Genomic DNA, 26,397 nt, shown 5'->3' with positions numbered 1-26,397 from the left:
AATGTCCCAGGATTTTGATCTGGCGGCGGCCGAAGCTGCAATTTTTGCGTTGAGTTGAAGACCGGCGCGGCGAAAGACTGCCAGTATCGTAGAAAGCCGTTCAAGGTGGCTTGTGAACGTGGGAGAGAAAACGACAACGTCATCTAAGTAGCATAAGCACGTTGTCCACTTGAAGCCACGGAGAAGCGAGTCCATCGTGCGCTCGAAGGTCGCAGGAGCGTTACAGAGGCCAAATGGCATGACCTTGAATTAGTATAGTCCGTCAGGGGTGACAAATGCGGTTTTCTCTCGATCCCGTTTGTCGACAGTTATTTGCCAGTAGCCGGAACGCATGTCAATCGAGGAAATATAGCTGGCACAATGCAAGCAGTCGAGGGCGTCGTCAACTCTCGGGAGCAGATAAACGTCTTTTTTAGTGATCTGATTGAGGTGGCGGTAATCTACACAGAATCTCCAAGTTTGATCTTTCTTTTTGACTAAAACGACAGGAGACGCCCAGGGACTGCAGGAAGGCTCAATAATATTATTTGTCAACATCTTGTCGACCTCCTTCTGTATCACGTGGTGCTCAGCAAGAAAGGCTCGATAAGGCCTTCTGTGAATAGGGCTTCCATCAGTATTCAGAAGGAAACACTTTAGCGCTGGAAATGGTTTCAGGAGCGTTACAGAGGCCAAATGGCATGACCTTGAATTGGTATAGTCCGTCAGGGGTGACAAATGCGGTTTTCTCTCGATCCCGTTTGTCGACAGTTGCCAGTAGCCGGAACGCATGTCGATCGAGGAAATATAGCTGGCACAATGCAAGCAGTCGAGGGCGTCGTCAACTCTCGGGAGCAGATAAACGTCTTTTTTAGTGATCTGATTGAGGTGGCGGTAATCTACACAGAATCTCCAAGTTTGATCTTTCTTTTTGACTAAAACGACAGGAGACGCCCAGGGACTGCAGGAAGGCTCAATAATATTATTTGTCAACATCTTGTCGACCTCCTTCTGTATCACGTGGTGCTCAGCAAGAAAGGCTCGATAAGGCCTTCTGTGAATAGGGCTTCCATCAGTATTCAGAAGGAAACACTTTAGCGCTGGAAATGGTTTCAGGAGCGTTACAGAGGCCAAATGGCATGACCTTCAATTGGTATAGTCCGTCAGGGGTGACAAATGCGGTTTTCTCTCGATCCCGTTTGTCGACAGTTATTTGCCAGTAGCCGGAACGCATGTCGATCGAGGAAATATAGCTGGCACAATGCAAGCAGTCGAGGGCGTCGTCAACTCTCGGGAGCAGATAAACGTCTTTTTTAGTGATCTGATTGAGGTGGCGGTAATCTACAGAGAATCTCCAAGTTTGATCTTTCTTTTTGACTAAAACGACAGGAGACGCCCAGGGACTGCAGGAAGGCTCAATAATATTATTTGTCAACATCTTGTCGACCTCCTTCTGTATCACGTGGTGCTCAGCAAGAAAGGCTCGATAAGGCCTTCTGTGAATAGGGCTTCCATCAGTATTCAGAAGGAAACCCTTTAGCGCTGGAAATGGTTTCAGGAGCGTTACAGAGGCCAAATGGCATGACCTTGAATTGGTATAGTCCGTCAGGGGTGACAAATGCGGTTTTCTCTCGATCCCGTTCGTCGACAGTTATTTGCCAGTAGCCGGAACGCATGTCGATCGAGGAAAAATAGCTGGCACCATGCAAGCAGTCGAGGGCGTCGTCAATTCTCGGGAGCGGATAAACGTCTTTTTTAGTGATCTGATTGAGGTGGCGGTAATCTACACAGAATCTCCAAGTTTGATCTTTCTTTTTGACTAAAACGACAGGAGACGCCCAGGGACTGCAGGAAGGCTCAATAATATTATTTGTCAACATCTTGTCGACCTCCTTCTGTATCACGTGGCGCTCAGCAAGAAAGACTCGATAAGGCCTTCTGTGAATAGGGCTGGCATCAATATTCAGAAGGAAACACTTCAGCGCTGGAAATGGTTTCATCTAACCATGACTCGCAGGCGATATCAACATCCGTGTTCGAAGAAGATATTAAAGCAGCTAGTTCATCACTTTTATTCTTTACACTTCGACAATTGATAAGCAGGATAAGAGGTGTATAACGCCTGTCTATGTGAAGAAAGCGACGAAACTGCATCTTACAATCGTGATACATTATTCTAGCGCAAAAAAAAACACACACGCACAAAGGTAGTAGAGACACAGCGAACGACGTGCTTCAACTTGCGTTAATTGCAACGCAAGTAATTTATGTACAAAAAGGGCGAAAGGGCTTCCCGCGGCCAGATAAAATCAGAAGCACACGGGGAAAGCACGAGAACCATACCATTCACTTTCAATACATCAGCGCACCTTCTATCGCCTACCTGGCTTACCAAACACATTTTCTTTGAAACAACAATTTATTTTTTCCTTAGCCCCATAGAAGGGTCGCCGATATGGTTCTCTATTTCATTAAATGCACTCAAAGCAGCAAACATTTATAGCTCTTTTAAGTGTTAAACATGCGCATTGCCAGTGTCTTTTTTCTAAAAATATCTTGCATTCTTGCGTGAGCAACGGCCCATATGGACAGCTAAGTGACCTCGACCAGTGAACAAATTAGATTTCCTGCGATGCTCGAGCGAGCGTCCTTTAATGTAGCGTCCCATCTGTCCAATGCATCGTTTGCACAGGCGAGGGGGATGTTGAACACCACGCCACCCTAACATTTATCGAGAGGTTCGGTGTGCCTAATTTTGCACATAGACCTCTTTTTGAACATCACTTACCAGATGGAACAAGAGTCTCAGCTTTTCCGCGGCTAAAAATGCAACACGCACGCAACACTTGCCGCGAGCCGTCTGGAGACGCTGTGACACCTGATGCCAGTATGGCACAAGGACATGTCATTGTAGCGAAGATGCGTTTTCTTCTAGCTTGCGCCGGCCACCAGATTTTACTTTGCAGATCTGGCTCTCCACAACAGAGGCCACAATTCCTTCTCGAAACCCAACCTTGTCCAGTCGCTTTTGTTGGGTATTGAGGCTGCCAAACACTTGATGCTCGCACGACTTGGAAAGAGTAGACCGCGCGCACTTTTTTTGCTATTGCTCTTTTTACAAGGTTAGAAAGGGCCGATTACTAGTTAGGAATACGCTTCTACGACTGTGGCTTGAACTGCCCGCATACACGCTTTTCTTCATGTATAAAGTACACATCAAGGAACTGGATGCGACCTTTTTCCGGTAATTTCTGAATAAACTTAACGCCGAACGCTTTAACAGCCAACATTTTAAGAATGTTATTCACATTAACACCTTTATCCTGTTCTGAGCATCAGTGACATTCACTACCCCGAGAAAATCATCTGCAACTTCAAATCATTTTGCCCGCGATGTTAGAAAATGGTTATAAATAATTGATAAAAGTGTATCACTTAAGTGGGGCCCTAAGCAGGAGTCCACTTCCTTCTTTTTGGATGAAATGGCGCTAATAAAAGATGACAAACGTGGATGACAGATAAAACCTGGAAAGCTCTGAAAAGTTGTCGGTTGATAACCCTCTCTTGCTGTTGAAGGCCACCGGCCCCAAGTCTTCAATGAAATTCCTTACTGCACAGAAAGCTCAGGATGAGGTATAGAATAAAAAGTATCTTTCACATCAATCGAAAACACGAGAATTTCTTGACACGAAGCAACGAAATGAGAAAATATTCAATAGCATCATTAGAAACGCTAGCCAGAAACGGAGCTTCAAGCTTAACAGCTCTAAGGTGTGTCTGTAAGAACCGGTACAAAGTGCCTTGCGAGATCCTTTTTTTTTTTTTGTCACATAGCCCTAAACGCCTCATATCCTTTGTATGTTTTACCGTGCAGAAAACACACAGTGAATTTTCATCATCCGCGGCAATGCTCTTTCTTAGCGGTTACAGGTTGAGCTGCTCAAGCAATGCGATAGCTTTAATCTTCTCCTTAGATAGCGACACTGTCCTAGTAATGAAGTTTTTTACTCATTGCCTCATCAAATATTTCTCAAAACAATGTTTTTAGCATCACAAACCTATTCTCTTGGCTCAGAGCTAGAAGGAAATGATCTTTGCTTTAAAGGTAATGGGGAGTGGATCTAGCGTAGACCCTGTGCGCAGGCAAGGGCCCCTATGTCACAAACAATCTACTCGTGCAATTTAGCTTTCCTTGTCCTCTGGCCTAACTGCTGCCTCCACATTTCTGACAATGGACAGGAACCGTACGGCCTCTTCCTCAGGCTTAATGCAAAGCTTTGGGCCCTGACTTAGCATTGCTTCGACTTTTTTAGGCAAAGTACACTCACCGATGTAGGTGACTTTGTTATGTGCAGCCTTCTGCCGCACTTATGATTTCTTTAATATGGCGCACAAATTTGCTAGACATACATTTAGCAGTAATTCTGTAGTACTTGTGGTCCCATGAACAAGCGTTCGGAAAAGCGGTCCACGTTTGTGGGCGATGCGGTGAAGCTGCGCACGTGGTTCTGCAAATGACTACTCTGTTTCACAGATCGGAGCACAAGATCTTCATCGTCCGTGTGGCAGGCCACGCGGATGTAAAGCACAGTGTGAAGAGGGCATAGCCTTTATAGGTAGGACGAGGTAGTGGGCGAGAGCAAAGGTGAGTTCTCTTCCATGACATGTGATGACGGCTAGAAGGTTGACGGGCGTCGAAGAAATATTCGCACGCATAAGAGAAGTAATTACAGGGTCCAGTGTAGTAGAATGTATATCTCTAAGCGTAGAAAGCTGGACTAGTTGGTTTCTAGTACAATTATGATACATTAGCATACCGCATGAAAAGTACACACGGACGAAAGTAGAGGCGATACCCCGAACGCAGGACTTGCACAGAGGTTTTGTCCACTAATAGGCATTTATGCCCAGAAGGGCACAATGGCGTTAAAGAAATCCGTGACCACGAATGAGGTAAAAATTCCCCTGGAAGATCCGGAACCTCAAAACATTCCTTCCACAAAAAAAAAGGCCCCGCAGGGAGCAGCAGCTAGGAAAGCATATCCCTAAGACAAAATTGTTCGACGTTTAGCGCGCATAACAGCAGGTGACGCAAGGCGCTGCTGGGATGTTGTCGCGCTGTCGGGGATGAATTCGTAGTTGAGTTACCCGATCAGTTGAAGGTCTTTCTATGGGGCCGAAGTACCTCCATAAATCCCCCAGCGTCTCCCTCGCCCTCGCAAATGGAACATTACATAGACGGGAGGCGGCATTAAAGATCGCTTATTCGAGTATCACAGGAAAGCTCACTCGTTACCTTGTGGAGGTCACCTATCTGCCCACATTCGCCGTTGCTGACACATGCCAGCATGCAAGGCGTTTATGAAAACGCCACCTGTGATGCGCAAGCTTGAAGCTCAAAAGTGCCGAGAAATCTTAAAATCTATCAGTATATTTATTAAAAACGAGAGGTGCGTCAGCGGCCCTTCTTTTGCGCTACGGGAAAAATGAATTCTCTCAAGGCCAATGTGTTGGTTCAGTCAGGTAGGCAATATAAGGTGCGCCAATGTGGTGAAAGTGAGCGGTTTGGTACTCATGCCTGCTATGTGTGTTTCTGTTATCGTTGTCTGGTCGCGAAATGCTTTTACGCCCTCATGCTTCCTCTGTACTTAAATACCTGGTAGTGCAATAAACCTCCGTTCAAGTCCGGCGTTCGTGGTGGCTCCTTTAACTTCGTCCCTGTGTGTTTTTTGTGCGCTGGAATAATGTCTCATAGTTGTACTACCCTACTGAAAAAAACCTCTATGAGTCCCAATAACCTCATAAATATTTTCATACTAAACGCATACTAAACTCGTAAAAATCTCATATCATATCATACAAATTTCATTCAACGTATGAGAAATATATGAGATTGTATGACATTTGTATGAGTTTAGTATGAGAAATTTGTATGAGGTTATTGTGACTCATATGGCTTTTTTCACTAGGGTATAGTAACAAACAGCCCACCTTCCTAAACCTAGTTATATAATCTGTATCTTCTCAGCAACTTTGATCACACAAAGCCCTCCTCCTCATGGGCTGACCTTTTTACGCTCAGGTTTTACGAACAAGAGCGGTGACAAAACGCAGAATACGTATCCGTTCTTGTCCACAGAATCGTTTAGCACGGCGCGTTACCTTAATCTCCAGCTAGACCCAATCCATAGCAGTTTAATTGTTTCTCTACCCTCTACTTTGATGCCGGACATGAAGACATGCTTTGACGTAGCCCTCAAGTTACCAGCGTTCCGCAGTTCTCTTCTAGGAACTGCGGAACGCTGCAGAAAGTCCGCAGAAGGGAGAAGGCAACTCCCGCATGTGCCGCCACATTTGGGACTTTTAACATTGGCACCTGTGCTGTTTGCTCATTTATATTTATTTTGCTCAATTTCGACCGCAGGGAGTGCGCAACTCATGAATACAAATTATTGGGTTAAGCGGCTGATACCTGCTAACAACTAAAACGTTCTGGGCGCCACTGACGACCGCGCCCCAAGCGGCAAGCTAACCAGGAGGACCGCCGGGAGACCCCGGCATGGGCGACCGCGCCAAGCCGAGCGAAAACGGGCGCCATTACCTGATGCATAAATAAACAGTTTTGCTTGTTATACTGGCTACGTCTACTACATGGTGGCCTGCGCAGGGATAACCAACGCAGCGTGACACCCAGAAGGACAGCGAGCCCAACATAAGCGGCCGCAGCGTCATGCCAGACACGCGCGGCTCGAACGAAAAGCGCGCGAGCGGCACTCCGAGAATGACGTTCAACCGGTTCGCCGTGGAACTGCCGACAAAGCTCGATTTCCGCAAGCCCGAAGTTTGGACACGATGGCACCGTAGGTGGGAACGCTACCGACTCATCTCCGGTCTGACAGGACAGGATGAGACGACGCAAATTAACACATTACTCTACGCCATCGGCGAAGAAGCGGAGGACGTGCTCGCTGCTTTGAAACTGACAGACGAACAGATGGCATCATACTCCGCCGTAGCGAGTGCTTTTGAAAAGCATTTCCTACCTCGAACGAATTTCATCTATGAGAGAGCGCGATTTAACTCTCGGAAACAAGAGCAGCATGAAAACGTCGACGCATTTGCGACTGAACTGTTCAATATGGCCGAAAGATGCGATTACGGAACTCTCAAAGACGAACTGATTCTGGACAGGCTCGTGGTCGGCTTGCGAGACGTAAAACTCAGCGAGAGCCTGCAGCTTGACGCAGAACTCACTCTCGAAAAAGCAATCACAGCTGCCCGCAATTCAGAGAGCGTGAAACTTCAACACAAAGAAATTCGCTCCATCGAACAGCCAGCTCTCGACATGGGAGAAGTTCGCGGCCAGACAAATGTCAAAACTCGCCGGAACGAAGCGAAGGTGCCTTTCAAGTCGCGCCCTCAACGTACACACAAGACGGGAGACGAGCGCTGCAAGTGGTGTGGTGGTGTGCGTGACCACACGAAGACACAGTGTCCCGCGATAGACAAGACGTGCAACCAGTGTGGGAAAAAGGCCACTACGCCCTCGTCCGCATGTCTAAGCCGAAGGACGAGAGCTCGAGTATCCGACAACGACCAAACTATCTAGGAGAGCTATATCTAGGCTAAATCAAAGTGGGAGTGAACACGCCGTGGAGGATTACTGCTACCGTGAACAACTTGCCTTTTACCTTCAAGGTCGACACCGGCGCGGATGTGACTGCAATCGCACTCGACCAGTACGACAGAACCGTCATGGGACCCATCAAGTCAACGCAACAACTGTTCATAGGCCCAGTCCAGAAAGCGATAGCCACTGTTGGCTACATCGATGAAACAGTCACGTGGCGCAACACTGAAGTTCAAGAAGCAGTCTTCATCATCAAAGGATCAAAAGAACTGCTGCTCAGTCGACCAGCTATAGAATCACTTGGAATTCTACAGCGCCCTCTTGAGCTAGACGAAACCCTCGCACAATCAAATGGCATCATACCCAAAGCTAATGTCTTGACTTCGAGTCATGAAGACTGAGTACCGCATCAAAGTCAAGAAGGATGCTGAGCCATACGCAGTCAGTTATCCTAGGCGCGTGCCTTTTCCACTGCTTCCACTTGTGAAGAAAGAACTAAAAAGGATGGAAGACTTTGGAGTCGTCCAGAAGATCGAGCGAGCAACCGAGTGGTGTTTTCCAATGGTTGTCGCACGAAAAAAAAACAATGAGCTGCGCATCTGCGTGGATTATGGTCAACTCAACCAACAAATAATACGCGAACGTGTGTTCATGCCTGCGGTGGACGAGTGTCTTGCAAAATTAGCAGGTGCAACAGTTTTCAGCTGCCTAGATGCACGAGCAGGGTACTGGCAGGTGCCACTGTCCAAGGACTCTCGCGAATACACAACCTTCATCACACCAGTTGGTAGGTTCCAGTTCCTGAGACTTCCCTTCGGAATCTCCGCAGCGCCAGAGTTCTACCAATGAGAAATGCTCCGTGTGCTCGAAGGACTAGATGGTGTGAGTTGTCTACAAGATGACATCATTGCCTCAAGGAAGACAACTGAGGAACACGACACACACCTACTGTTGGTGCTGAGGAAGCTGGAAGATGCAGGTGTTACCCTCAACATCGACAGGTGCTCCTTTCGCCAAACAGAAGTAACATTCTTAGGACACGTCGTAAACTCAACAGGAGTCAGCGCCGACCCAGAAAAAGTCAGGGCCATAGTCCAGCTCCACCCACCATGAGATGTGTCGGAAGTCAGGTCTTTGTTTGGCTCCGCAAACCACCTAGCGAAATTTCTTCCAGAGCTAGCAGACTTTATGAAGCCTCTCAGAGACTTGCTCCACCAAGACGCCGACTGGCACTGGGGCCCAGCTCAGCAGCAGAGTTTTGGCATAGCTGGCTCCTTAGCTGCGATATCGTCTGGCTTCTGCGCGGAAGTTTTCATACTTTTTTTATTATTTTTGTTCAGAAACCCTAGATGGTCTCTTGGGCTAAAAGCTGCTCAAGCAGCTTGACTACGGCCCAGGAGACCCCTTCAAGACAGCAGGTAGTTTAATGTAATACAACACTCGGTGTCGCCAATAAAAGAACTAACTGAAGGAATTTTTCTAAACATGCAAACTAGTAAAACGAATTTCAATCAATTAGCTTTCAAAACAGTAACAAAGCAAAAGTAAAAAGTCAAGTAGGTTTCTCGTAAAGGAGCAAAAAAGGAGCCTAATTATATATATATATATATATATATATATATATATATATATATATATATATATATATATATATATATATACACAAAAATAGTGGCCTATTCGGTCCACTATTCAGACACGAAAACATTGCTGAAAGATATGGTGTGCTCACTGGACACTTTTAGTCAGGCGTACGCAGTTAGGATCGGTACACAGCTACGATGCGGGTAACGATGCGCATGCGCAGATCCGTACATAACGCGGCCTGCCTTGCGGGCACACGCACGCCTCAAATCCCGGCGTACGCCCGTTGCTGCGTGCGCTGCGAGATGCGTTGACAACATGGCGGCGCGTTCACCTCGCGTAGTTTTTCTCCTAATAAAAAGATGGATAGTACGACTTTTCTTCTCATCAGTAATACAGCTGCTGATGTTTTCTTTTTAAACCAGTACGTATAGGCTTTGTTATTATTGTCACTATATAGATGATGCCACCTTGCACACCACTTGCGGCGTACTCTATGGCACTGCAACTAAAGGTGTGTTCGCAACGCTTGCAGCGCGCGCAACGCAGTCAGCAATGTGTCAACTAAATGTGTCAACCTACGGCATACAACTTACTGCACAGCAGCACAAAGCATGAGGCGAAGGCTTTGCTAGTAGATGACGCTTACTGGATTCACTACGCTTGCCGGCTTGCTCGTGTCGTCGTCCAACATGAACGCTTGTTTATCAGTACGTCACTTCATGCTGCAGCCAGCCGAGCTCTAGTCGCAGTCGGCTTTCAGCGCAGGATTTAATGCACGACTAAGTATCTGATACCTGCAGCCAACGAACGCACAGATATCTCGCGCTTGTTGCTGCTGTGCTCGGCATTCAGACGCTGACATTGCCGAAGCATCGGCCCCGCCTGGGTGGCGCAGTGGTTACGGGGCTCGACTACTGTTCCCAAGGATGCAGGATCGAATTCCGGCCTCGGCGGCCGCTTTTCGATGGAGGCGAAAAGCAAGGCGCCAGTGTGCTGTGCGATGTCAGCGCACGTTAAAGAATCCCAGGTAGTCGAAATTTCCGGAGTCCTCCACTACGGTGTCTCTCATAGCCTGAATCGCTTTGGGACGTAAACCCCACAAACCACCACCATTGACGAAGCACAGTGCATTCCTTCTTGCTTGCTACGCCTACACAGCAGGTAGCATTTTCATTTTTGCTTCTTTTTAGTCAATTATTGTGAATTTCGGAAGCTACTGTAGTGATCGCAATATTGCGGGACGTCCGAGAGAGTGGAATAACTGCTTTTTGCGCCACCTAACGCCACCAGCCAGCTCTATCGACTATGGTAAGCATCTCTTTATCGCCACTGCTATTTTACGCGCATCGTACGAGATCGAAAGCGGCACGAAGTGCCGCCTATATCTGTGCCCCGGGCACTGCGATGGCTGAAGGCTTGAAGCACATTGTGTGCCGGCGGCGTAGAGACTGGATCAAGGGAGTGGCCGGAAATATTGCTTTCTATGATTCACTGCATTTGTGTTATGAGAGACATTCGCCGAAACCAGAGGCACGTCAAGGCTTCACCCTCCTGCATATGCGTCCCAGAGAATGAAACCTTCGCCTTCCAACAGCGTCCCTCCGCCTCATCCCAGCTTCTCAAAATATATGGCACAGAGAAACATACTTAGGCGAACAGCGGACACTCGAGCCGTTTCGCGGCCGAGCGAGTAACGGTCTGACAACCCGCAAGGCGACGTAGCGATGTTCGCTTCCACATCACTTCAAAGGTAGACAGATCATACATGCACCAGTTTGCATCTAAGCGTACCCTTTCCTTATCTTTCCATATACACGTTTGGCTCCGCCGCTCATGTGCCGCCGGGTGTTCAGTGTGTTGTGTTTATATTTCTTAATAGCCTATTGGTGAAGGCTGATTTATAGAAATTTTGCACGGGCTGTGTCTGCATTTTTTCCTTTTTAATTTTGTCCAGCCGTTCACAACTCCTTTTGTGGTGCTCTCACGGGTGATGCTTTAGAACAAAAGCACAAAGCGGGTATGCGCACTTTTTCTTCGTGACACTGTGCTGCGTGCTTCATAATACCTTCGTTATTGTTGCTCTGTAATATGCCGCATTTTAAGAATTGTGCAATTCAGAATTTTTTGTCCAATTCAAAATGAAAACACGAGAAATAAACTATTTGTGTGGAACGCATGGCTCCTATATGCTCAACTGAGAAAAGCGGTAATGAGATCAGAAAATTACAATAAAAGCGGCTCCAACCGCATTATTCTAACCTGTATGAACAAAATCAGCTGTGCTTAGGTTCTTCGAAAAGCTTGGTGGTAATTTCAATAAAATGGTTGCAATACGCGACTTTAATACGTCTGTATGCATGCCATTATTAAAGCACTTGCGCGCCACTGCAGGAGATGTAGTTGAATATTTTAACAGCCAAAGGTAAACAAGAATCTAAAGCATTGTTATCCAAACCGAAACTGAAACAGAGCAAAAGTGCGCTACTAAAATCTGGGAGGACGAAATTAGTAGTATGAACAGCCGCTCGGGGCGCTGGCGACAGTGCAGCAGCTCAGCCGCATGGCCCTACGGAAGTGTCCGCTCTTTACGTAAGTTTGTTTATGTATATTTCCTTCTACCCACCTGCCCACTCATCGGCCCCCTCCAGAAGCGCCACCTTCCAACAACCGCCACCCTCCGTGCATGGGGTGCATTCCCTTCCACCTACCACTCCACCCACCGTCCCTTCCCTAAAGGTCACCCCGGCTCCCCCTCGCCTAGATACGGTACTGTACCCTATACGTCCGTCCTAACGACTGTCCATTCCCAGAAGATTGACCCCAAATTCCTCTATAGAGACAGGATGCCGCCTCCATATATCGACTCGTTACCCACCGTAACCTTCCAGAAGTGCTGCGTCTGCCCCGCTAGATAGGTTGCTGGTTTTTTCTGGATACCTCTTCTTTCACCGTTATACTCTAAAAGCGTCGACACCCCCCCCCCCCCCCCCCCCGTTTCTACTTCCAGAACACCTGCATGTACTGTACTAATCACTGCAATACGCGGCCGTTACTCTACAGATGCCCAGTACGAAAAAATCGGCTGCTAGTTGAAATTGTAAGATAAGCGAGAGCAATGAACGTTGCACTGAATGGGGAACTATCACTGCTGCTTACGAAAAGTTCCAGAGTGGCCATTTGTGGCCGATATGTGTATAGAGCTCCGATTCACGCCAAACCTGTCCGAAGATTGCCACCGACTGCACGTTGCACACTACTCTTTCAAAATGGTGTGCATGTAGACACATCTTACAGAAATGACGCGAAAGAACTCTTATATTCAGTTTGCCTTGCATGTGACAATAAATTGCAATGTATTTTGCAACTATGTTTAGCGTCACTGAATGTTTCGAAAAGGAAATGGTATTCCGAGCTTCTTCCCTATCGGAGCATTTAGTCATCATGAAATTCGGGAAAATGCAGAAATGTTCTATCGGCGTACGCCCATTGCAAATCCAGCACTAGGGGTGCGAAGTCAATAAGAATAAAAGAAAAAACTGCTGGCACCATGGCCGCCACGCAGAGTTACGGAACCGCAAACGACGCGTGCAATCTGCTCTACCCACCACAATGGCTGTATCACAGGCTAGCCTAATATATCGAAGCAACACTTGGCGCCGTTTCCGATCTACCACAACGCATCTAAAGTAGGAGTAACGATACAGAGATTTTTGCGATAGCGTGCAGAGTAGGCGGGTGCCTTTAGAGGGCGCTGAACGTTGCTTTGGCATGCACTCTGACGGCCCTAAATATTGTGATCGCGACAGTACAGTTTTACCGTTTCGCCAGCACGCGTGGTTCGATTATTTGTGAAAATGCTACGGCTTTGTGTCGCTAACTTTGCCGACTACGATAGAAAAACGCAGTTCTAAGTAGTGATATTTGCGGTAATGTGCATTGCAGGACGACACCATAGTCTTTACCGTGCAAGGCAAATTAATTTCGCCAACCTAACCTCCACTTTCATCGGCGGTTCCCACAAATAAAATAAATAGGGTGCTCTCCTTCTACAAAATGAAAAATATATTCACATAATCACGCAGTGATGAGAGTCGGCAGTTCAGAAGTAAGAAAAATTGTGAATGATTTTCAAATGAAACACTTTACTGCGCTGACTTGTGCTTGCAGAGGAATGTGCAGTCAGAGACAGGCGCGGAATGGAACACAGCGCCTCACGCTTGCCGTAAAACAGATTACCTGGAAAACTTGGCCGCACCCGTATTAAAATTAGCAAGGATCAAGACAAGATGCCAAAAGCAACTAAAACATGCGGAAGACGTGAGGCGTGACTTCAAACCATCAAGATCAATCTCGTTGCATCTGGTGTAGTAAAGGGATAAAGCTGCGTATCGGCTGATTTTGTACGTGAGCAAATAGTGCAATGCTTGGCTTTACAAAAAGCATTTAGGCAAGTCGCAACATATAAGCTGACGATGAGTTGCCCCCACCTGGGGGCCACGCCAGGCCCACATGGCTGAATTATTACTCTTTGGCATTAAAAGTTGCTTCTCTCTCTCCGCAAATAAAGCATTTAGCATGCACAGTCGCTCTGACGGCATCGGTTTTCACCCGAGTGAAAAAGTGTAGGTGACATTTCAGAAAGAATGAAAAATGGCGTCACTTTGGAGATGACCGAGGAAGTGGTACTGTCTTTTAATATTTTCGAAACTAAATGCTTCAGTTTGTGCAGCTTTTCAAAGACAACTTTTTCATTCACTGCAAACTTCTCGAACGGGAATATGTTCATGGCGCGGAAATATTTCTCAAAAGTACGCACTCTTCGGCAGTAAAATCAAAGGCCACTAACTCTTTCCGGTAGATGGCGCGTGATCACCTCTGTCGCAGTTTGGCTTCAAACGGGAGCCTTATTCTCGACACACATGGCCGCCGTTCGGCGCCATTTTTTTTATCTGATTGGTTCTCAGAACAGTCACGTGTTTCAGTCTTACGGCGCGAAATTTCGGCGTGTCGAAAAGGCTTTTTGCGGTGACTTAAAAATGACGTGAGCGTGAAAACGAACTTTTAGCAGCGATATTCATGATGCATGGAGGGTATAGATAAGTAACTGTGGAGGGAAAACAGAGGTATATGTGACAGAAAGGGAAGCACTTACGCTTGTATTACGAATGGGCTGAAATGAAGCGCCCACTGTCAGGAGCCGACTCCTGAAATGTGATTGGCAGAAAATACGTCATGCATAACCATTTAATGATGACGTCAAAATGACGTCAAAATGACGTCCCATTACGCAAAGGATGTTCTGGCATTTCTGTAAATAACCAAAGTTGGGCGCCGCATTTTGAACCAAGCGGCCGCGAATAAAACATGGCGAATTCGACGTCCAGTGCAGGCGGCTGTTAGCTCACCGCAGTTTGGTAGAGAGTTTGGTGGGTGTTGAAGTAAGCTGACACACCTTTGTAATTGCAGAAAGCACTAAAACGATGTCATAAGGCAACTTTTCAGCTGCATCATCTTTTAGAGGATTAATAATAAAGAGGCAGATTTACAGCCGCACGACGGTCGTAGCTACCCTCCCGTTGCAAATACTTTGCTCTCATAGAGAAACCGTCGATCCGCGCCGTCGTTACCAAACGCAGCAATGCGGCCCGCTAACTCAACGGTTGATCTGCGCGAGACGAGGCATTTCAGAGAGCAACACAAAGGGAAGTTGGGCGAGTTGTAGGTTGTTCATGATGGTTTCGTGGGCGCTCTTTAACACAAAAACAAAGAGAAATAAAGGCGCCAGTCCCGTGTTTTTTTTTCTCTTTGTCTCTATGTTAAACAGCGCCCACCAAGCAATCATGAATTTCAGTAGGCACCGCGATGCTTTTTAATTATCTGTCTGATCGGTTCGTAAGTACAACCTGAAGGATAATACTATTCGATGGCTGTGCAGAAACTTCGCGCGACAGGCAGCGAGGGATCACCAAACACTTTCTTAAACGTCGGCCCTAAACACTGCTTGTTTTGCCTTGCACTATGGACTCACTGCAATTTTAATGAATTGAACAGCATTTCCACGATGGGCAAAGCAAGCAAAAATACTCACAGCTTCTATTTTAATGTATGTTCCGTGTACATGGCACATGTTCGCTTGCCGCGTGTGATGGTGTTTCATATATGAAGTTTTCATTGAATATGCACTCGGGCTCACCATTTGCTTATTTTTTAGAACACAAAATAAGTACTACGCACTTTATGACGGTAGCTCTAATCATATGATATAGTTGAGTGACATTTTGTGTTGATTGCTTTTTTAATACAACCTAAAATTAATCTGCCTTTATTAATTTGCATTTTACTGTTTCGACAGTACGGAACACGCGCGCGACGCCGCCCTAGATTCATACCATAATTTCCTCTGTCATCTTTCGCTTTCTTTCCATATTGTCCGTTTATCCCCCTCTGCACGTGTGCGGTAGCCTGAGAATCGCCTATCTTCCCTGCTAGTCTGTTCCTCTGTTTCGTTCTCTTTCTCGGAGATCTTTTGCGTTTGGCAATAGATTTTCGCACGCCAGCGCATGAAAATTTAACAGACTAGGTGTAAGACCCAGCGTATGCCTTCCACTTTGTGTGTGTGTGTGTGTGTGTGTGTGTGTGTGTGTGTGTGTGTGTGTGTGTGTGTGTGTGTGTGTGTGTGTGTGTGTGTGTGTGTGTGTGTGTGTGTGTGTGTGTGTGTGTGTGTGTGTGTGTGTGTGTGTGTGTGTGTGTGTGTGTGTGTGTGTGTGTGTGTGTGTGTGTGTGTGTGTGTGTGTGTGTGTGTGTGTGTGTGTGTGTGTGTGTGTGTGTGTGTGTGTGTGTGTGTGTGTGTGTGTGTGTGTGTGTGTGTGTGTGTGTGTGTGTGTGTGTGTGTGTGTGTGTGTGTGTGTGTGTGTGTGTGTGTGTGTGTGTGTGTGTGTGTGTGTGTGTGTGTGTGTGTGTGTGTGTGTGTGTGTGTGTGTGTGTGTGTGTGTGTGTGTGTGTGTGTGTGTGTGTGTGTGTGTGTGTGTGTGTGTGTGTGTGTGTGTGTGTGTGTGTGTGTGTGTGTGTGTGTGTGTGTGTGTGTGTGTGTGTGTGTGTGTGTGTGTGTGTGTGTGTGTGTGTGTGTGTGTGTGTGTGTGTGTGTGTGTGTGTGTGTGTGTGTGTGTGTGTGTGTGTGTGTGTGTGTGTGTGTGTGTGTGTGTGTGTGTGTGTGTGTGTGTGTGTGTGTGTGTGTGTGTGTGTGTGTGTGTGTGTGTGTGTGTGTGTGTGTGTGTGTGTGTGTGTGTGTGTGTGTGTGTGTGTGTGTGTGTGTGTGTGTGTGTGTGTGTGTGTGTGTGTGTGTGTGTGTGTGTGTGTGTGTGTGTGAAGACTCTCTCTCCCTCCCTCCAACTCTCTCTCTCTCTCTCTGCACTGCTTTCCATGCTCTACACAACTCAAACCAACACAATGTGTTAGAAACTTAAGCAGACTTAGTGACCTGACAGTAGCTGGCCATAACGCGGCTTTTCGAGAAAGGTAGATAGCACAGCCAGTACCGAACAGTAATTGATACTTTGAGACTGCTAGCGTTGTCCTCAGAGATGGATATTACCGGCTGCGCCGGCACCTCTTCGTCACTGCTAGAGCTACTTTGGAAATCTCTCGATTCCTTCTGTTTACGGCGAAGTCCCTAAACGCTTTAGTTCCTGCATTTAAAAGCCGCTGATAAGTGAATGCTAGAGGTTATCGGCGCTTATGAACAGCAATGCTACTTTCCGCTCCCATTTTGCCCCAACCCACTAAGAATATTCCATTGCCGTTCTTGCTCTTCAGCTGAAACTCGCGCAGCCTTTCCGTGCGTAGCTGATGCCGAATGTTCGACCACAAGTATGTCATGACACACTAATACCGCAACGCCACAAGATACTTCACTCGCCTTACTGCAACCCGAGGCTTCCGAATCACGGAATGCACCGCAGAATATCGGTTCCTGCAGGAGTACCGTAGGTTTTCATACTTGGCGCCAATATATAGTAGCCGACGACAGCGCGCTTTTTTCTGTCACTTTATTTCTCTTTTTCTTCAGAATGCGTAACCCGATTGCGTGCTTACGTAACCTGGAACCGTCTTACTGCACACGTCACGCGTACGTCACATTTGAACAAAATGGCGAATTGTCGAGCATTGGGCCCCCGGGAGCAAGCAAGCGACACCTTTTCGTCGTTGCTCCAAAGCCGCAGCGGCGGCCAATAAACAGTTCATAGATCGCAACGCCTTTACGCAAACTAACACATTCGCGTACTTCGTCACTCCGCCGGCTGAAACGCCGCGACAGAAAAACGCTATAACCGCAAAGGTGAAAACATAGTCTAGTCGGTAACGGTGATCCATGATATGAATGTGTAGCGTAAAAGGACGAAAGACAAAAAAGGTACTCAACACAGGCGCTAACTTCCGACTGAAAGAAACTAAGGCGACCAAGGCGAAACGTGACGCGTAAACACTGACAGGCGCATGCGTGCACCAAAAACTGGTGAAAAGAAAAATAAGAGTAACGAAAAACCACTCAGTGATTAACGTTCCTAAGCAATGCCAGCCCACGTTTAGACAGGGAAACAGACGGTTTGCTGCCACATTTATTGTCCAAAGCAGAGATCTCTGCTGCCTCTATAATCTAACGGCTCAATTGATCTCGGTGTTTAGCCACAAGCACTTGTCCAAAAACGGTACAAAACCACACCCCTTGCAGTGTAGAGCCAGATTACTGCCTCTTAATGTACTCATATTATTTTTGTATTCGCGAAGGCTTTCATTCAAGCAACGACCGGACTGACTAACGCGATGTTGTAAACAATGCCCTCAGTACATTTGACAAACTTTTTTCGGCGCTTAGTATAGTATTGCAGCTTATAGGGACGATTTTCGCTGGGCAAGGCTTTTTGGCATAGAGCAGTAAGTTTTTCAAGGGCTGGAAAAAACACGCGAGCATACACTTTCTTCCCAATTTTCTTAAGAATGTGGGAAAGGGAATGAATGTAGGGAATGACGGCAATTTCGCCTTTCGTTCGTTCCGATGGTCCAGACGGCAGTTGGTGAAAACGAAGTGTCGAGAACAGCAAATGCGTCTTAAGCTGGACTGGCGAACATCTCCGAAGCTGCATAGAAATGATCTTTCTTGTTGGCAGCTTTTATATATAAATACTTTTTTGTAGACAAATTGCCTTATTTTTTATTTTGCCCCTGGTTAGCAATGGTGGGCGCTTAGGACTGGCGTTGGTTTGCGGACCGCGATTAAGAAACGAAGTTCGCCTTTCTTTCTTAGACTGACCAAATGTCATGATGAAAAAAGTCAGTTTACCGTCGATACGCGTTTGTGCAGAAAGTTTGAAACGTGACCATAGAACCTCAGTTAATGCATTTTGTCTCGTTCCGGAGAATGACTAAAGCTGATTACGAGAAATATTTCTCTGCAGTTTTGTATTCTGTTTCTACGCTTCAGTGTGCTGAATAGTGAAGCTAACACACAATGATTTTAGTCGTTCATAGCGTGTCACTCGTTTCTTTGTTAATAACAGCGATACTCACCACTACCGCCTATTGTGACATTTCCACCGTCAGCATAAACGCTACACGTGCAAGATTTTAAACCCTGGGTATTTCCCTTCTCTCAACGGTAGGATCTAGGAACTTCTTCCAGGTCACTTCTTCAATGTCAGCGGAGTAAACGATGATTCCGGCGCAGAAGTGGCTCTGAACGCAACGTAAAGGTAATACACACCCACTGAAGGCGGGAGAAATTTATCGAATTAATTACGGAATTAAATAGCGTCAGTGTTGCCATAACACACTATTTGATGTTGCGTCCTTGTACGTAAACGGTTACTTTACGGTTACTTGCAATCAAAAACATCACATAATGCAGCCTAAAAGGAAACATGCCCCATAAAGTATGTTAATACTTTATTTTATGGCTGTGAACTAAAAAGGAGTGCCGAAAAAAAATTTCGCAAGAAGTGGGTTCGAACTTGTGTTTCGGCTCCAAAACGCAATGTTAATCCATTGCTTCACTGAAGCTTTTCTTTCTTCATTGGCTAGCGTGATCAAAGACGATCGCTAGCATTTATTGCGCTCTGTTTCGTTTTAACAATATTTCTGCTATTTGTTGGCAGGTGACGCTGCTAAGAGGACCCTATCGTTGAGGAAACGGAATCACGCCACATCTCTGCCGCGGTACCACGTACGCATTGGCAGGCAATGTGTACTATGCGCAATAAACCCGATGATGAAAGAATAAAATCCTTGGACAAATTAGGAAAGTATCTTAATGGTTGCGAGTCTCTTTACTTCAAGGATCTAGGGACATTGGAGGCTTCGCAAAGACAGAAAGAGGCTTCTGCGAAAAAGGCTAATACGGTTAATGCGGTAAAGGGAAGAACTTAATGCAAGGCAAAGCAAAACAGGGGATGATACACGGAACAAAAAATGTGGACGCAAAAGGAAGGCGAAAGAAGAGAGAGAAGAAAAAATAAGGGGAAGGGGAGAGAAACAGAAGTATGAAAAACTAAGATGAACGAAAAGGTACAGTTCAGTAGGTGAGAGAGAGGTGCAGTTCATTATTTATGCAGACGATGTCACAATATGGTCTACTCATAAACGCCTCGAGACACAAAATCTTTATTTACAAGAGACCCTAAACACATTAAATGAATACGTCCGCGATGCCGATCTGGAGCTGTTATCCCAAAGGTCCAGCTACATTCATGTTGCAAATAAGAATGGACGAAAACAATTGGCAACAAAAAGAGTTGCACTAAAGACTGCAAATTAGGCATTACAAGAAGTGGACGAGCTGAGAACTCTTGGGCCAGATATTCATAAATCCGGCAAAGGAACACAATGACTTCATAGGATGAAAAAAGCAGCTGCGACTTCCTTGCACTTGATAAAACACATTTCGTCAAGGGGAGGAGGATCCCGAAAGGAGATGGCAAGACGCCTTATACAATCGATGCTTCAGCTCAGGATATATTATCAGGCGCAGTTCCAAAGTCTCCCGAGGTGACAGTGGCCAGAGTTGAAAACAATAAATAGGAACGCAATGCGTACAATCACTGCCTTACCAAAACTTACCCCCATCTCTATTCTTCAGAAACATGCGCAGCTCAACGCACTGACAGAGCTCATTGAACAACGAGAAGCAACGAGGAATATGAGACAAAAATACTTTATACGCATGACATGCTTACCCATTGCGGTGGCAAGGCAAACACCGACAATGGCTGACCCTCCTCCATGGGATTTCACGACTATTAGACGAAAAAAAAAACAAAGCTAGGTTGAAAAAATAAGCGGGCGTCTCGCCCTCGCGTTGATGTACTCTCAGGGACAGGTATTGCATATACGGACGTGTGAATTGTAGAAAATGGCCGCAAAAAGCAGCTACCAGCTCGACTCACGAAGAGTTAAAGGTACCTAATGAATACGAAAGAGGACATCCGGACCCGCTTGTGATGTATTTTTATGCAATCCTCGATGCAATGAAGGCTATGAATAAAATAGAGTCCATAACAGAAGCCCACATCTATACCGACCCCTTAGCTACCACAAAACAACTGAACAGAGTGCAAAGACACTACGTGTAACCCAGAAGATCCATGCACTTAATTAGGAAACAAAGATCCGCTTCCAGGTACAGTAGGCACAAGATAATGCTGAGAACACTGAGCAAAGAACAGAGCAGAGAGAGAACGAAAGAGGCCACAAGCACGCTACAAGCAAAGCGAACAACGAAGAGTAATTCGAGAAATGGAAATTAAGAGAAAGATAGGCGGATGGTGATGAAGGGAAAACAAATGAACATGAGATAATGGAAAGGAATGAAAAGAATTATGGCGTGCTTTGCAAGAACAAGGCTTGATTTCGTTAGGGAGAACGTGATCACACTAACGACTAATTGGCTAACTTTACTCTGCTGCAAAATCATTTTTTGCCGTCAACTGCAAACAGACTATTTTCAAGACCAGCGCCTTTTTTGGCTCATTAGTGGCGTGCGTAGACAATGATCGTCCCTGGAATGCATCACCAAAAGACAAAGCCAATCCAACACAATTCACATAACAAGCCAAAATAGGAAAAAATACCGAATTCAGTCATGATTGCTTGGCTATAATGTCTTATTGATACTGCATTGACATAGCTGCATTAGCTATAACGCGTTCAAAAGGTAACAATAAAGAGAGAAGCAAGGTTATTAAAAAAATAAATAATGAATACAAATGTCAAAAATAAAAAACAAGATAACAAATATGAAAACAGAAATAACAAGAATAAATAATTAAAATAAATTATAATGAAATTAATAAAAAATACGAGATTGCCGTCTTTCAGCACCTAAGCAGTCATAAGTGTCTCCTAGATTGTTTTATTCAGTCTGAGGTACTGCCGCCGCATTATTGTTCACTTGTAGCAACGTGCCTGGGTCTCGTCAGGCATAGTTCCTTTCCAGGACAACGTACAATACATATATCATATAAGTCATACTTTCCCATTATCTCCTAAAATCCTGTCATCATCTGTACACCCGTATCTGTCAATATGTTTAGCCTATCTCTCATCAAAATACACAAACTAGGTTCACCGCTATTTTTCTAGTAATACAGTGCCGCACTCGCTTCCTGGGAGAAACTCCTCAGTTAAAGTTACCTGCCATGGAATTATTTCTGGAATTTCTTGTGCTTCTATGCGCAAGGGAACGGGAATCACAAGTGTATATATAACCCAAACCGCTCATCGCGGCCAGTAATACTGGCGCATTCAAATGAAGGAAGATACTTACGGAGCATACCAATTTTTTTCTGTTATCTCGTAGCAGTGTAGGTTGTTATCTCGTAGCACCTGGAACATTCAAAAATAACAGGAAGTTGTAGCATGATGAATGCAATGAATGCTTATTTTTTATCTTCATGCAAAAAACGCCTATCCGTTCTAAAACTGCGCATATTTAGGTTGGTTGCGCAGTGTATGAGTTACTGGGCTCTCATCAGACAGAGATAATATTCTTTCTATCCTGTTTTCTCGACATAATTGCGTCTGACAATGTTTTGTATAAATAAATATAGGAAACGAAGTAACAATAGGAAGGAATGAAACAGAACGGATAAAAGTGGACAGAAAAGGAAAAGAGATGGAAGAGGGAGAGCATAACAAAGAAGGAGAAAGAAATTTGATGGAAGAGGACAACGAAAAAGAAAAGAACAGGATGAATGAAAATATGGGGACAGAAAAAAGAAGGGCAATGTAAAATGAAAGAAGTACAACATAAGAAAAAAAATGGAGAGGATGATGTAGGGGAGAAAAAGAACACCTAGGAGAAAGAGAGCAAGAAGCAGAAAGGCATATGTATTCGGAGCCAATACCAAACGGAAAGGGATAGAGAGGAATATGCAGGAAAAAAATACGAGCGGAAGGGGAAGGAAAGAAAAAGAATGAACACAAAGAGGAAGAACACGAACTGAGAAGGAAACAAAAAAAGGTTATGCGGTAAAAAAAGTCACGGGGCGAAAGTTGAAGGATAGGATGAGCAAAAAAAAAAGAATTTGAAATTGAAAACGTAAAAGAAAGAGAGGATGGGAAAGAGAAAGGAAACAAAGAGGGAACAGAAGGAAGAGCACAGAAGAAAAGGAGAAAATCAGTGATTAATGGATGGATGGATGGATGGATGGATGGATGGATGGATGGATGGATGGATGGATGGATGGATGGATGGATGGATGGATGGATGGATGGACGGACGGACGGACGGACGGACGGACGGACGGACGGACGGACGGACGGACGGACGGACGGACGGACGGACGGACGGACGGATGGATGGATGGATGGATGGATGGATGGATGGATGGATGGATGGATGGATGGATGGATGGATGGATGGATGGATGGATGGATGGATGGATGAACGGACGGACGGACGGATTGACTGATTGATGGATTGATTTGATTTATTGATTGATTGATTAATTGGTTGAGTATTTGATTGATTCATTGATTGATTGATTGATTGATTGATTGAACGATCGATGGATGGATGGCTGCATGGATGAATGGACGGACTGACTGACTGACTGACTGATTTATTGATTGATTGATTGATTGATTGATTGATTGATTGATGAAGACGAACGGTTGTAGTTGTTTGTGTTTACATCGATATATGGATTGGTGGAAAACGTTGAATGTAATTGCGCCGTGATAAAACCTGAGTATTGCGAAGGAAAAAAGTGAAAGCTTTAAGCTCCATGTTAACGATATGTCGTGATAGCTGATTGTGGCTCACTATAATCGCATGCACACTAATTAGCGTACAGTCGTAAAACATCCCATTATGTGAAAGACCAGACAACATACACATCTAGTCTCCCTTGCTCCCAACAATGCAAGTGTGCCTTCAGTGACAGTCAGTAATGTTCCTTGCTCGCAAACAAAAATTACTGGGCTCTAATTGCACGTCAGTACCCATGTTCTTTTCATTAAAATTAAATCCTGTGCGACACTCTGCGATAAACTCTTCAATTGCATTATTTAAGATGTTTAGTAACATTCCTCTGATGTCTAACGTTTCACGAGAGCCTGAGCGCTATTTGATAGTCCTGTGCGAGAGCATAGTCCGCAGGCTGGTTTTCCAACACTTGGACCTCGAAGAAAATCCCTTCCCGCAATCCGCTGAAGCTCTTGCACTGAGTACGCTCCTCTACTGCTTTCTTTACATATCAGACACAAAACTCAATACCGATACCTTCGATCCGGTGTGTACAATCCGCACAAATCAACACTAAGCTTGCATCCACAAGCACTTCTGCCATGTCTCTTCGAGAGAGACATCTTCATTTCTTTAAAATTGCACTTCTAAATCTACATACAGATCAGCGGGCACCTCGAATATCCACCGCACGTCAACGCAGGTAGGTACGAATGTACACTCCTCATACACCCACCGACATTCCCATGCAAATCCCCTCCTCCCCTCATGTGTCCGGCCTGCGCATCGTCCGGATTCCGCAGAACATGTTCTCGACCATCTATAAAGGCAGTCGGGTGGCTTGAGCATATAATCATCTTCCGCCAGTAAGCAAATCAGCGGTGGGCTACATTGACGCATGGTACAGAAAAGTTGGGGGATCTGCCTGCAGCCATCCTCTACCACCCTCGTATCCCCCAATCGTCTTAGCTTTAATAGTTTATTAGACTAAATTTAGAACAACCGAATATCCTACAACAAAAGCTCCACATTATTATACATGCAATCCGGTCTTTCTTTTGTTCCCTTCCTTCATCCTGTGCTAGCGTAGCGTTCGAGGATTCCCAGGAAACCCAGTATATTTTCTGTTGAAGAAACTTTACTTTAAATCTCTGAACAACCTTACATTCACTCAATCGCAACCGCGCCTTTTAATTATTCATTTGATTCTTGCTCATCGACTGGTAGTAAGCTGGACCATCAAGTGGCCGGCAGAATTTCTCGCCAAGCGCCAGTGACTCTATGATCATGGACCATGGACCTGTAGAAGGTTATTGAGTACCATTAGACACCACAATTGAACTCCAAAACATTTATTACCCACAAACCGCGCGTATACCACAGAGTATGGTTCAAATGAATCTTAGCAAGAGAAGAGCTAGGCTCTACCGACAAAAACGTTGTGCAGCGCCTTCACTGTCCTACCTCACCGACCGACACAGAACACTGTCTCCTGTCCTGCCACTGCTCCTGCCCTGTCGCCATCACCTCTCAAAACTATTATCATTTCCACCTAGCCCAACTGGCTTGCGGATACCAATGAAGACGAAAACCAAGCTATAGTCCTAGCCTGAAGGCTAAATACTGTATATGCGCCCATAATAACGCTTGCAATATAAATTTCTTTTCCTTCTTCCTTCTTCATGCTGCTGCAGCAGTTATTAGCAAATTGAGATAGGTAATTTAAGAAATAACGACGGATATTAAGTCACGCTTCGCTTCAAGAAAATGGGATTAGATGCTGGAGCTTTGTGACTTTCAAAGGTCTTACGGAAACAAGCACAGGCTAGGCACGTTAGGTGTACTCTTCAATGAGACGTTGCGTCACTCTGACACCATTTTCATATATGTGTGTGATCGGCTGAAAATCATATCATAAGCCCCGTCATGAACCCTGACATTTATTCGCAGCGTCAATAAATAGTTTCCCTATTCAGAAGCCCATTGTAGTATTTTGTATGCATATGTAACCAAACCTTGCTACCAGAACTCCGAAATACAGCACCTTCTGACACAAAACAAATTGCCAATATCACTTGACTTCCGTCAGTTTTCGTGTTATCTTGGATATGGACAATCGAAAGCTTACAGTATCCTGCCGCAACATCAGATAATCTGTATAGCCTACAAGCTCAATGCCCCTGTGCTGTAATGTTTAGCAATGGCCAACTATTTTTAGAGAGCATGTTCAAATTAGGTAGCCAACGGTGCTAGTTAAAAGCATGCAGAAACATAACAATAGTAAACCTTACCGCTTGGGAGCACCGCCGGGTGTGTACTTGTGAACGGAGTGGCTTGCTCTGCGCAGCTGTACGCCTGGCTATCGAGCGCGGTTGTGCCGACTGAGGGTATATATTCCCTAAGCAACCAGTTCCTCAGGCGCGATCACGTGGCCTTTCAGACGCAGCCAATAAAAGCTGTGCGGGGATTTTCCTACGATTCCATTGTCCGTTGCGCCCTCAGCCGGCGCAGGTATAGACTGCCGTCTTTTCTAGGATCACGTAACACCCTGGCCGCGTGCGCACAGGTAGTCTAGCTGCGTAGGAGGGCCGCTTGTCGCCTCAGAGCATGGTCAGATGTCTTCGCATGGCTGTGCGGCATAGAAATTTCAGCGCCGAAGCATGCGCTTATTACTGGCTTCTCTCATTATCCGGGTGAAGATCAGCAACTGAACCCATGGTCGATTCTGTCTTGTGAAGTGCACCGAAAGAAGGAATGGGCCACTCTCTCCCCTCTCACAGGCCGGCATGGGTAGAGGAAATGTGATCATACATTTGTTAAGGCCTCATCAGCAGCATACGTTGGCCAGTGCCGCCATGAGAACGAGCGAAATTTGAACACCTCAACAGAGTCGACCAACGTTGGTGCGCACTGCATTTAACTGCAACACAGGGGCGCAGGTACACACGGGTACTGCGCAGGTGGG

General features: G+C 45.7%; 1 protein-coding gene across 1 annotated transcript in view; it reads right to left on the bottom strand.

Moving 5' to 3' along the window:
• Positions 1 to 25,813, bottom strand: part of LOC146184545 (uncharacterized) — a 60,805-nt gene extending 34,992 nt beyond the window's left edge. Inside the window, exons 1-2 of the mRNA XM_084608808.1 lie at positions 25,724 to 25,813; positions 22,011 to 22,069 (exon numbers count right to left, since the gene is read on the bottom strand). The gene's annotated coding sequence lies outside the window, so the exon portion shown is untranslated. The remainder of the gene's footprint in view (positions 1 to 22,010; positions 22,070 to 25,723) is intronic.
• Positions 25,814 to 26,397: the final 584 nt, after the last annotated feature.

The sequence above is a fragment of the Amblyomma maculatum genome, chromosome 7, assembly GCF_055883805.1.
Source record: "Amblyomma maculatum isolate TAMU_Amacu chromosome 7, ASM5588380v1, whole genome shotgun sequence".
Lineage (NCBI taxonomy): Eukaryota > Metazoa > Arthropoda > Arachnida > Ixodida > Ixodidae > Amblyomma > Amblyomma maculatum.
This window is presented reverse-complemented; position numbering and strand designations above follow the sequence as displayed.